Source organism: Leopardus geoffroyi, chromosome C1, assembly GCF_018350155.1.
Source record: "Leopardus geoffroyi isolate Oge1 chromosome C1, O.geoffroyi_Oge1_pat1.0, whole genome shotgun sequence".
NCBI classification, from domain to species: Eukaryota; Metazoa; Chordata; class Mammalia; order Carnivora; family Felidae; genus Leopardus; species Leopardus geoffroyi.
Window position 1 is genome coordinate 72,128,129 of NC_059328.1, and position 14,026 is coordinate 72,142,154.

At 40.2% G+C, this 14,026-nt stretch overlaps 1 protein-coding gene across 12 annotated transcripts in view; it reads right to left on the reverse strand.

The window, feature by feature from the left end:
* The window catches only part of DDAH1 (dimethylarginine dimethylaminohydrolase 1), a 246,140-nt gene that overhangs the window by 181,201 nt on the left and 50,913 nt on the right, over positions 1 to 14,026 (reverse strand). Inside the window, exon 1 of one of the 12 annotated variants that reach the window (XM_045478107.1) lies at positions 8,503 to 8,542. The exons of the other annotated variants lie outside the window; for them this stretch is intronic. The gene's annotated coding sequence lies outside the window, so the exon portion shown is untranslated. Of the gene's footprint in view, positions 1 to 8,502; positions 8,543 to 14,026 lie in introns of those variants that run through there. 12 annotated transcript variants of the gene reach the window in all.

A 14,026-nucleotide genomic window follows, 5' to 3' on the forward strand; every position in this document is an offset into this window, starting at 1 on the left:
CATAACAATTGAGTCAAATTATTTCACAACTTTGAAGATAAAAAATCACAGCCTAAGGAGAAAACCAAAATCTCCAAGAGAAAACAAAGTTCTGAGATAAAAGAAGGGTGGGGGGGAAGAAAGGGTGTTATGCCACCTATAAACTCAACAAAAGCATTGGTACCAGCCAAGAGTGACAGAGACCACTTTCCAGATAAAAGAATGGAATTAAGATGCCGAAGAAAGTAAAAGTTATCTCCAGCAAAAAAGACTTATTTTTCAGAGTCCAGGATCCTTTAATGTGAAAAATGTGAAGAGGTTTTTTCTCACATAGAATCACATGAGGAACTGACCATTAAATCCTGACGGGGCCCTGCTGCAGTGACTCCCATAACATATCAGCTAATCACAGGCCCACACACTTGAACAGGTTGCTATGTTAATTTTCTTTAATCAGTAATTTTTTCTAAAAGTTGGGTTCCAGGACCCTGCTGGGAAGCCTATCATTTAAAATTGATGAAATGCGATTACTGTTTTCAAGTATCTATTTGTGCACAAGGGAAACTCTAGCCTCAACTGAAGTAATAGAGCATTTTAAAATAGATCATTAGAACAAGAGATACTTACTAAAAAGGCTATTTATTTTTGTCAATCTTTATTGCCTCAAAGGCCAAAGCAAGACCCAGAAATAAAAGCACAACATGAATTTATCCATAATACACATGAAAAAGAAAGAGCCAGAGGGACTCTTCTGGAACAGATAGGTTCTCTGCTTAAAATGAAGGAGAAAGGCATTTTCAGTTACGTGGTCCCTTCATCAGTTCTTTGCTGAAATGGTTACAATAAGCCAGATCCATTCCTATTTTTTGTTCACTCTTTTCCTGCTGATTTCAGTTCTTGTCTAAGAGCTGCACTGGGAACATTCTGTAAGGCAATTTGGCAGTATTTAGAAAAATATTTAATATGATTATCTTTTGACCCAATAATTTCACTCGTAGGAAATTTTCCTATAGGAATTCTAATTAAAGTGTTTGAAAATACAGACATGAGGAAATTGGGGTGCCTGGCTGGCTCAGTCAGTAGAGCACGTGACTCTTGATCTCAGGGTCATGAGTTCAAGCCCAACACTGGGCCAAGAGCTTACTTAAAAAAAAATCTTTTGAGGTGCCTGGCTGGCTCGGTCAGTATAGCATGCAGCTCTTGATCTTGGGGTTGTGAGTTCAAGCCCCACGTTGTGCATAGAGCTTACTTAGATATGAAGAAATCTACTATCCCATTGTCTGAAATACTGTAAATTGAAAGCAATCTAAATGTCCACTAACATGAGCTGATTAAATAAATACTGATTTAGCTATATATACACACACCCTGGAGTCAGATCACCTGAGTTCCCATTTTACTACAACTTATTAGTTGTGGCCATTTATATTTATTTTCTATTGCTGCTATAATAAGTTGCCACAGACTTAGAGGTGTAAAGCAACACAAACTTATTATCTTACAGTCTGACAGGTTAGAATTCCTATATGGGTCTCACTGGGCTAAAAGCAGTGTGTTGACAGTGTTGGGGCCTTCTTATAGAGTCTAAGAGGGAATCCCTTTCCTTGCTTATTCAGGTATTGGCAGAGCTCAGTCCCATGCGTGTGGTTGTAGGACTGAGGTCTTGGTTTCCTTGCTTGCTGTTGGCAGAGGCCTGCCCCTGGCTCCTAGAGTCTTCTTGCTGGTCCTTGCACATAGACCCCTACATCTCAAAAACAGCCACAGAGCATGGAATCTCTTGTGGTGTCATCTGACCCTGCTTCTGTCATCATCTCTCACTCTAACTCAACCAAGAAAGGTTCCACTTTTAGAGACCCAAGTGATTTAACTGGGCCCACCCAGACAGTCCAGACCAATCTCCCCATCTCAAGGTCTCAACCTTAATCCCATCTACAAAGTCCATTTTGCCATGTAAGGTAATACATTACAGTTTCTGGGGATTTAGATATAGACATCTTGGGGGGGGCATTATTTTACCTGTCACACCCCTCTAAGCCTCAGATTCCTCATCTCCAAAATGGAGCTTCTTCCACATGTGGTTCTTGTAAACTAAAGATGTGACAGACTCTTGGCACATCGTAATCACTCAGCAAATGTTAGCTATCACCACCACTGCTATGTAGCCAGTGAAAAAGAGATAGAGCCATATTACGGACATAGAAAGATGTTCAAATGATGTATTTGAGAAAAGTCAGCTATAGAAAAGTGTGTACAGTATAACCATTTTTTTTTAAAGAAGAAAAAAAGTAAAAAGATAAATACTTGTTATTTGTACTTACATGGGGGAAAATGGATGGATGCCAAAAAAGGGTTGTAAAGGGATAGTAATTATATCTGTAATATTTTCTTTCTAGTATAAATAAATGTCTGAGACATATATGACAGGATGTTTGCCTCTTTTTTTTTTTTTTTAAGTAATCTCTATTCCCGATGTGGGGCTCGAACTCATGACCTCAAGATCAAGAGTTGCACACTCCACTGACTGAGCCAGCCAGGTACTCCAGGATATGTGCCTTTTAAAGTTCTGGTTTGTTATATTCTTTACTTCTCTGTGTATATAAAATGTTTAAAAAATTTTTTAAAGAACTTCATGGAGAAGTCAGAAATAGGGATGCTGTCCTGATGGTACATGTATTTTGGGTTCTAGAAAAAACAATCTAAGGTTTTATAGGTAAACATAGAATTAGGGCAGACAGATGAAAATGTATTTCTACTTTCTGTCCATCAGTTAGCACCTATTGAACACTCATAATAGGCTAAGGATAATATTGTTTGAAAAGGCCCAGGGGTGCCTGGGTGGCTCAGTTGGTTAAGCATCCCACTTCAGCTCAGGTCATGATCTTGCAGTTCATGAGTTCAGGCCCCACATGGGGCTCTGTGCTGACAGAGGGATTCTCTCCTTCTTTCTCTGCCTCTCTCCCACTAGTGCGCACGCTCGCTCTCTCCCTCAAAATAAATAAACTTAAAAAAGAAAAAATAATAAAATGCCTAAAATATGTATGAAAATGTTTAAGAAGACTTAAGCAGAAACATGTATGCACATTTAATACAGTCCATAAATGTTGTCAAGAAACAAAGTAATCAGAAAAGTGATTACATTTCAGAGAGAAATTTAATTTTGAGACAGGTTCTGAAGGAGGAGAGGTTCATAAATGTCTAAGAAGGAACAATTCAAATAAGAAAATGGCCTATATGAGGCACATAGAAGAGGCCTTGCCAGCAGAATGTGGGGAACAGTGTAGAATAAGGTGGTTGGAGAAGTTCCTTCTCCAAATTCTGAAGAGCTAGGAAAACAGATGTAGATATTTACATGAACATATGCACAGAAAAATGTCAATACACAATTAAATAGAATTTAGGCTACCAGGAAAATAGATTTGACATCACAGATTTACACTGACTGTGATAATCACCTTTTCCCCTATATTTGCTGGCTCCAATGGAGACTTGGTAAAAATGTAAAGTATGAAGCCAGTATTTATGAAGTGCTTTGAAAGAGAAAAAGGGAATGCTGATGGAGACCAGGAGTGAGCCTCCCTTCATTCTCTGTTGGAAGTGTTAGTGGAAGTGGAGTTATCTCTTTAGGGTTAGACGTAATTATTTAATAGATTAACATGGACAAATATCCTCCCCTCCAAAAGGACAATCTATTTTGAAAATATTCTGCTTAATGCCATAAAATATTCTACTGTTGGGTTACATTCAGCTTTCTGCCTAATTTGAATGAAAGGCTCAACCTGACTTTTATTGGAGGGGATGTAGATGGCTATGACCATAACAGAAAATTTGAGTCAGTCCTGATTTGTAGCTTACAGTACAGAGGGTGCCCCATGACCCATCTGGTCAATCCCCAGGTCCTGCTGCCCCTGCCTCCTCATCACCGCTCACACCCTGATTCGCTCTACTGTTGTTCCAGATTTGGCCTCATCCCAGTTTGCCCAAATACTGTGGCAGCTTTCCCATAGTCTCCCCACCATACTGTGGCCACAGTGACCTCCTCCTCTCTCTTGCTCTGACAATCTGAACAGATTCCTGCTATGCTTAAAGTTGGACTCACAGTGGGGTTGTCTCACACTGATGTCTCTGTGAGTTGTGAGGTGGGTCATAGGCCATGTATTACTGATAATAAAGCCCCAAAGATTCCAGTGAGGCATTTGTCTTAGCTCTGTGTCTAGAATACCTTCCCCCCATCGCTCAGTCACTGGCTCTGATGTCTGGCAGACTCCTGTTCCTGAAGGTCTCAGCTCAGATGGGAATCCACAGTCTTGACTTCCCCAGCGAGTTCACACTCTTCTCCTAAAGCCTTGCTATGCTTTGTGTAGACTTCCACATAAGACTTGTCCTGTTTGATTGCAATTGTTTATTAAGCTCCTTGAAGATAGAGACCGTGTCTTAGTTTTTTTACATGGTTAGTAAATAGCAACTTCTAGTACATTCTAGGCACACAGTGAACATTAATGGATGTTGAATAAATAGATTAGTACTACCACTGATATGGGGTAGAGATTCCCGTTAACTAGGTCAACATTTTTTCTCCCATTCCTGCTATAGATGACAGCAGGGAAAAACCTTTCTCCCTAATTATGTTATATAACACTGTCCCATAAAGTTTCTGCATTTTGAGAGCAAAGGCTGAAAGACATTTTTTTTTCCTTCATAAAATTAAAGATCTTGATTATTGGCAAAGAAATGATGCTAGATTCATTAGAAAGAGAGTGGTCTAGCAATTCTTTCTCTGTTTCTGTAACTAATTACAGATGAGTAATTTAAAAAAATTAGTATCCATAAAAATCAACTGCAAACCAATAAGGATGATGAGTTGAATCATAAAAATTCCATGCTATTTATATTTCCCCACACACACTCAGTGCATTTATTCTAAATGGAAAAGTACAAATATTGGGATAAAAACATTTAAACTACAGAAACAAGAAATTCCAAATGCTAATCCTGCCTAAAGGGCAGAATTTAATTCTGTGCTAAGCTACTGTATGTAGGATTAAGAGGCGTGGTTAACTGAACATTTGAGAACAAGTAATTACCACTGAGTCTATCACACATTTGTCTCACACATAATTTACACAATAAGCCCACAGTGGAGACTAATAAAAATGCTGTTTGAAACATTTTTTTCCAGCCACAACTTTTTCAGGCATCTCCCCCCCGGCCCCCCGATTAAAGAGCATTTACTCCTATGGACTTAGGTTGGATGGCAGTGAGAGATTTTTTTTCTCTGATACGTAGGGACAGAGAAATAACATTTCTAACTTGTTCTTCTTGGCTGTGTCCTTCCAGCCAGTCTTGGGCATCTGAATGTGGAAATGCATGGTCCCTGTAGTTTTATGGAATACTTCAGAGTGGAGTGGACATGCAAAGGAACACTTTTATTTACTCATTTATTTGTTCATTCAACAAACACATATGCGCCCAGAATTGTGCTGGGTTCTCAGGATACCAGTGAACAAGACAGGTCCCCACCCTGACGAGTTCACAGTCTAGTAGCAGAGACTATTAAGCTGACAATTATAACATAGAACAAGGGGCACCTGGGTGGCTCAGTAAGCGTCCGATTTCAGCTCAGGTCATGATCTCACGGTTGGGGAGTTCGAGCCCCATGTTGGGCTCTGTGCTGACAGCTCGGAACCTGGAGCCTGCTTCAGCTTCTGTGTCTCCCTCTCTCTCTGATCCTCCCCTATTAGCACTCTGTCTCTCTCTCTGTCTCAAAAATAAACATTAAAACAATGTTATAATACAGAACAAGAAGCCAGGACAGGTGGTACTCAGAGAGTTGCCGTGGCTCTGACACCTGTCTGGGATGGTTAGGGAGGGCTTCTAGCAAGAACTGCCATCCAAGTTGCATCTCAAATGATTTCTAGGGCCCAAACAGTTGAAAGAGGGGAGAAAAGTAGAAAATTCACAGCCTAGGGAAGAGCTGGCAGAGATGAGATTACAAGGGGATGTGGAAGAAGATAAGGCAGGATGGTGCTTACTGATGGAGTAGAGCAGATATCTGCAAAGATATGGGGTCTGAGACTCTAAAAGCAACTGCGTCTGTGGCCCTCCTTCCCCTCTCTCCTTGGGACACCTGCCAGAAAGAAGATAGCTGAAAGTTCAAATATATTTGAAAGAGACATTAAATTTCTGTGCAGCAGCATCTTGGCTGGACTGATTCTGGCATTTGCTCTGATGTTAGCATTTTGCAGGAAACAGGGTGATATGTGCCATCAAAGACATAACTTTCCAACTACAGCCCAGCTCTCTGGCTGTAATTCCGTGTTTGGCAAGAGCGTGACCTGGGGCAAGGGATTTCACCTCACTGTGCCTCAGTGCCTCACCTTTAGAACAATTTGCAGAAGGAAATGAGTGACTGTATATAAAGTACTCAGGACATAGCTTGGCACAAAACAAATGCCCAATAAGTATTAGCCATAATTATTGTATTCTACCCATGGGAAGTGCCGATGAAGCCAGTTATTTAAATAACCAGCACGTTATTTATAGGACTGGGCCCAGAAGTAAAGCTGTTGTTTAATGTCTTTGGCACTAAAAGGAGATTAGAAAAGTTAACCCTGTGAACACAAAGACTGAACTTTGGCTGCCTTTCAAAAGTTACAATGAAAGTTTCTGTCTATAACCATTCATTGAACATTCATTATCACCACACTTAGTGAAATGTGTTTACTGAATATCAGGCCTGGGCATACAAAGATACCTGAGTAGGCCTGAAAATCTGTTATTCATTCAATACATGCTTAGCAAGTATCCAGAAAGTGCAAATCACATTGAGGATAAAATGATGATTTGGACCTTCCAGCAGAAGGTGATACATGCTACAAAGAAGCAGAGACAGTAATAATGAAAACCTGCTGAATGCTTTCTTTATACCATACTCTGTGCTAAGTGTCTTACTGGGATTATCTCTGAGTGCCTGGGAGCTGAGAGGATGGAATCATGGTTCTGAGCTGGGGGATCAGGAAAAACTTCATGGAGGTGGAAGTATTAGAACAGGATCTTGGGGGCGCCTGGGTGGCTCAGTCAGTTAAGCGTCTGACTCTTGATTTTGGCTGAGATCATTATCTCAGAGTCACGAGATCAAGACCCATGTCGGGTTCCATGCATGTGGAGCCTGAGACTCTCTCTGCCCCTCCCCCCACCCTCTCTCTCTCTCTCTCTCTCTCTCTCTCTCTCTCTCTCTCTCTCTCTCTAAAAAAAAGGACTGGATCTTGGAAAATACTTCTGGAGTGTTATGCTTAACCCTGGTTTTACAACTGAACGGGTCCAATGGCTTTTTCTAAAGATGCTTTTTCATACAAAAGGTTATTTTAAAGGAAATAGCCAACAAAATGGGAAAGTTTCTACTAAAAACTTTCGTCTGGCTACAAAATAGAACTACTACCAACCTGAGTCCAGCTGTTGCTTAAAAAATTAACAACTTCCCATTACATTCTCCAATGTGATAGCCCTGTTGCCTGCAATGCAATCCAATCCCATTTCTCCCTGAATGCTCCTTCTTTCCCACAAATCACTGGGACTCATGTTTGCAGCACACTCTGAAATCCTGTTCCCAATTATTGGTTGTGTAATTTATTGATAAAGCAAAGCCAAATATGAGTAAGAAGGAAAGCCTAATTAGAAATGAAGCACTCAATGTCCCAACAAGGAAAATTCCAGGGCTTCAAAAATAGAAAATCAGTGATGCATAGTTTGAGGGCTTTGTCACCAAAGAAATAATCCCAGTACTTAATAAACCAGAAAATGGATTAAACAGATGGGGCAAAGTTATCAGTGGCCGAGAATGGGCACCTACAGAGAAATAGAATGATTTAGAACCAAAATGACTCTGGTACACACTAAAGAATATCTATTTGGGTCCTGAAATGAACACGATAAAAAATCCGTATGAAAAGAAATATAAAATGAGCCAAGAAAAGAGAACAAAACAGGGTATGGGCTGATACAGAAATGCCAGAGCTACTTTAAAAAAAAAAAAAAAAGATTGATTAGCCAATTCAAAGAGTTGATTTGTAGGACTTTTTTTTTTTTTCTTTAATTGAACCGACCTCTTGAGTGAATCAACAAAGATGGTAACTTTTAGTAGAGTGTGGATGCAGCTTCATTTTAATAAGTTTGCCCTTAAACAGAAAACCTTTTCTCACAACAGAAAAACCACCCCAACAGCACATGTGTCTGTATATTTTCTGCCTACACCTACCTGAACATGTTTCTAATCAGTTGACCACCTACATTAAGGCAACTCTTAGAGCCTGCATTTTGCTTTATAGGAGAAACAGCAAAGGCTCAGTATGTCTAAAAGTCTTTGAAAATTACAGGACTGAAATTATAGGACACTCAGTTTTGAGTGTTGGTGAGTTGCTGGATGGTCCTTCCCAGATCACTTAGCCTCCGTGTTTTCTAATTATTGTATTACACAACTAAAAGAATGATATTCACACATACAAACACACACACATGCACATCCCATACCCTTGAGCACGGAGAGACAACAGGCTGATCAGGAGGCTTCTACATCTGCAAGAAACAGAGAACGGGAGACAACAGGAAAACACAGTTTCTGAGTGATGGCAGAACAAGTTGCTATTAATGTCCCATCTTCCAACCACTGATGTGACCTAGGGGTCTTTCCCAGCCAGAGAATAATTTTAGGGAATGAGCTTCCTGGTGAGCTCACAGCTTAACACTGCTTGTATCACCATCTTGAGTCAGCAGTGGATAATGCTGTGCAGAATAAACTAATTTTAGTCATCTGTGGGATCCTTGTAAATGCTCCATAGTGATTTCAACAAGTCAGTGTGAACTTGCTATCTGTGCTTCATTTCCTGCTGTCAATAACCCACTAAGGGGTATTTTTAGATGATGACATCTTACAGGATTTGTCTAGGTGGGTTTCTTTGTTTTAGAGCTGGCAGCTGAAAATTCTGCCACAGATTCCAAAGTCAGGAGGCCTTCTGGTAAATGACCCAGGAAAGTGATTAACAAATATGGAAACAAAGAAGATGGAAATGTGTATCTTATACGTGCTACAGGAAAACAGTACTGCCCACCTTACTCTCATTGTAGCAACATGTTCCGGGAGCCTCAGCCCACAACTGCATGGAGGGAAGACAAGAGGAGAGAAAAATACTTATACTGAAGCTGATACAATTTCCTCCAGCTATCATACTATACATTTGGAATGTGAAATGATCCCTCAGCTTCTTAATCATCCCGTTCTGTACTGCACCTCTGGGCTCTGAGTCATATTTCATCGGCAGTCAATCATATGCTGAATATAGAACACCTCTAATTTGTTCAGCATCTCATGGGTCACTGAGAAAGAATAGAGCCTCAGGACAAACTCCGCTGGTCAGATCACTCAGGTCCAGGTATGTGAGCGCATCCTGTAACACTCACGAACTCGTATTTCATGGAAGAATTGTGTGTAAGATGTTGCACTAGGGTTTTGTGTTTCTGAGAAAGATGCTGGGTTTGGCTGTAATTATCAAGGAATGTGGAAACCAAGAGGGGCTGAGTTGGGTGAGGAGAGTTGTAGGCAAATCAACCCCCCCAGGGGTTGCCGTGAACAGTCAGTCAGGCAGAAAGAATGTGAAGGGACCCAGTCATAGGTAAAAGATATTTTTTGGGTTTGTCTTTTCATCCTTAGAAACCTTCAACCCTGGAACATTTGATATCAATTTGTCCCTGGTCTAAAAGGAGACTTAGTAAACTTCAAAGGAAGTGTATGAGAGGCATAGGGAGGAGAGAGGGAGGGAGGGAGGGTGGAGGGAGAGGCAGAGTTGTAATTATTAATAGGGAAAAAGAAGGAAATGGTGTGTCCTGTAATTATTTGTGTAAGAAAGGCAGCTAAGAAGAGTTCCAGTGTAGAATTACCGGTTCTTGAATTCATTAAAAGTAACTCTGAGACTCTTGGATTTGGGGGGCCAAGACTTTGCTATAGGAAACTTCATTTAAATTCCTCTTTCCAAAGAAAACACACATCACACCAAGATATACAACCTATGTGTAGCCTCCTTGTGCTGCTGGAAACTCGGCCCCACTGACTGGTTCTTGTCTACCGAGAATCCCAGTGTCCTCATTTACCCCTCTAAAGGCGAGTCTGATGGGCTCCAGTTGAGCAAAGCGAGTCTTTCAGAGCAGAGACAGCTGCCGCTGTCTGGCCCATCTGCTCCTGAAAGAGGCCTGTGCAGCGGTCTCTGTGAACCACGCGGGCAGCGCTTCCACAGGATCCTAAGAAACCAACCTTTTGAGGAACGTTGTGTTAAGGAATGTCTGGAATGTTTTTCGTCCTGAGAGTTCCCGGGAAGCCTATATGGTCCATGATGAAGAACGGGCAGAGCAGTTATTACAACGTTCAGGAAGACCAGTTCAGATCAGAGGCAGATCAGGGGGGAAATCATTAAGAGGAAGGATAAGACTGTCTCTTCTCAACCATTAAATGCAGTTTCAGAATTTCTCTCTGGATTCCAACTGCATCACACAGACCACCTACTATCGTTCCAGGCTAAAGTGACAGGGTAGGTGCTAAATAGGCTGTAAATTTTCAACGAAAAAAGTAGCAACTACCTGCAATTTGTTTTCATACTGGCCTTTAGCTTAGTGTGTGAATGTTGTTAAAATATCAGCATAACTGCACCTTTGACTTTACGTTACTCACAACAGTTATTCATAGAATCAGGAAGTCCTATTTCTAAATATGTTTTAAAAGTTTTAAATATATTTGAAGGTTTTAGAAATTCTATTTATAGGTAGGTGCCTGTATGCATGCATACACATACCCATATATGAAAATACATTTTGCCTGAATGCCTTTTTTTATTAGAACTGTACACTTGCTAAGGCTGAAGACATTGCTTTAATAAAAATATCTGGCATTTAAAATCATATTTAGTGGGTAGGGTACCATGGTCATTTTTTTTTTTTACTTTTTATTTTGAATATTCTTCACCACAGGATTTTTCTGAAACTTTTTGTGTGCATTCCACAATAAGAGATACATTTAAAATTTTCATTCAGTACACTCACATGTATATGTTTATATGGCATTTATATACACATATATGTGCAAATGTATATACATGTGTGTATGTATGTGTATGTGTATATGTCTATGTATGTGTATGTGTATATGTCTATGTATGTGTATGTGTATATACATACATACACATATATACACACATACATATGTGTGTGTGCATGCATACACACGCACTCAACAAAATTTCACAAAACAAAACCTACCCTTACAAAGTGAATGCATTTCTGGTATTTCCTCTTCTATTCTATTTCTTGAGTTGTATAAAATATCAATTATGACTCATTTTATTAATTTCCCTACCCATTAATGGGTCATAACCTGGAGTTTGAGAATACTATTTTACTTGGCCCTTCAAATACTTTCATAATTCTATTAAAGAAAATAAAATGTTGTAAGGCAATAATACAGGTATCAATTTCAGATGAATTAAGGAAATAAGAGTGCTAATAAAACGACTGTATCTTTAAGTTAATATGATCATTATCATGTTATATTTTGAAGCACATTACCTTTTTAAAAATGAGAATAGTATGCAATCCCTTTCTTCTTTTTGAATAAGATTCTTTACAACCTTTCAAACTTAAAAATCAAGTTACCTCTTTTCTTTAGGCTTCTGACCCCTCCCTACTCCCCATTTTTTTTAAAAGAAAAGATAGGGGTGCCTGGGTGTCTCAGTTGGTTGAGCATCGACTTTGGCTCAGCTCATGATCTCACGGTTCGTGGGTTCGAGCCCCACGTCTGGCTCTGTGCTGACAGCTCAGAGCCTGGGGCCTGCTTCACATTCTGTGTGTGTGTGTGTGTGTGTGTGTGTGTGTGTGTGTGTGTCTTTCTGCCCCTCCTCTACTTGCACTCATTCTCACTATATCTCTCAAAAATAAGTAAAAGTGTTAAAAAAAAGATAATGATATTTAATAGAATAAAAAATTAAGAGTAAGTCTAGCCTTTATTATAACAGTTTTCTACTAGCTCATTTAGAATTATGAAAAGGCCATATCCAGCATGAGGATAAATGCAGAGTATGGCTCTGAGCCCTTGAGGATTCTTTAGAATTGATCTATAAATTTGACTTTTGAAGACAAGATCAGACATTAGTTACCCAAAAAGGATAATAATTAAAGAAATTTTGTGGTGACTCTCTATGTGTGAATATGGAGATTCTGTCTGTAGTGTGTTTGATGATTCCCTAATATGGAGGTCCGGTACTTGTCAATAAAATTGATGGACTGGTCAGAATCCAGTAAGCTGACAACACTGAAAAGACTGTATGTTTCCCTTTAACCTATCTGATTTGTAAATTGAGATTTTTGCATAATGTGAATTAAAATGGACCCTACTGGTGCTTTCTCTTGATGCTGCCTATAGAGTCAACAAATTGGTGTTGAGAGAGAGGTATGTTAAAACCCCAAATACCACAAGGCGGATTCCCTGGACATCAAGATGGACAGACTCTTTTGATAAGAGTGACCCTTTGACAATTACCTTACTGAATGGGACTCCTCATTAGTGGCAGGTGAGGTGGAAACACTATAAACTTCGTCCCCACCCAGAGCAGAGAATTAGGACTACAGAGCTCTCAACATGCCCTTCCATCCTCCGTCCCCACCTGGCTTTCTTCACAGGGCCTCCCCTGACTTGCCCACCACACCCAACGCCTGTTGACCTCTGCCTCCCTCTAGCCTCTTGGTGCAAAAGACAGGCAGGGGTGTTCTCCTGTCCACTGTTGCATCTCCAAACTAGCACAGTGAACCAGGCACATTGGGTACTTCATAACAAAGGAATGAGGTAAAGAAGAGATGACTAAATGAATTTTAAATTAATCACCCACTTTAACTTGTAGCCCCCTCCAAGAGTCAGCCTTCTCTATATAGCCAGACTAGTGTGAAGCAAGTGCCAATCACTCTTCAGGGCAGCTCACTATCTCCAAAGCCAGCAGGCAGCTCCCTTCCAGGAGGCCTCTAGCCCCTTCCAGCTAAAATAAGAGGGAGGAAGCTAATATTTTATAGATAAGTTGCTATGGACAGCACTGAAACGTACACAGCTGACTCTTACCAACATGGAGGTTAGGGGCGCAGACCTTCTGCACAGTCAAAAATCCACATATGTTTGATACCCCAAAAACTTAACTACTAATAGCCTACTGTTGACCATGGCCTCTCGGATAACATAGATGAACACATTTTGTATGTTACAGTATTACATACTGTATTCTTACAATAAAGTAAGCTAGAGAAAAGAATGTTATTAAGAGAATTGTAAGAAAGTGGGGCGCCTAGGTGGCTCAGTCAGTTAAGTGTCCGACTCTTGATCTCATGGTTCCGGAGACGAAGCCCTCCCCCCGTTCAGCTCCCCTCCCCCCCCCATCATCAGATCAGGCTCTGTGCTGGGATTCTCACTCTTCCTCTCTCTCTGCCCCTACCCCCAACGTGTGCACGCGTGCATGATAAATAAACTTAAAATAAACTTGAAAAAAAATTGTAAGAAAGAGAAAATACATTTACAATACTGTACTATCTTTATAAAAAAAAAATCTGTGTGTAAGTGGACCCAATCATTTCAAACCTGTGTAGTTCAAGGTCAACTGTAAAAGGCTTTCCATGAAGATTTATTAAATGAAGGTACAAAGCAGGAGAATCCAGTTCCTAGACACTAACTACTCTCCTTCCGGTATGGTTAGGAAAGGTTCTGAACCAGGTGGACATAAAGGGAAGTCACTATCCTATGAGTTTGAATTATATGAAACTGTTATTTTAGTAGGTCAAAGACAAGCAAATATCATCATCATATAGTTCAACCTATTACAGGTTTAAATGTGCTGCTGCCTCATTACTAGAAACAAATTGAGGCTGAATCCTGCTGATAACAACAAAGCCTGAATGACATTCCAGGCCATTAGCCACCTCTGGGGACTGAAGTGGACACAATGGCCCCAGGACTGCCCAGGTCAGTTCTTCCCAA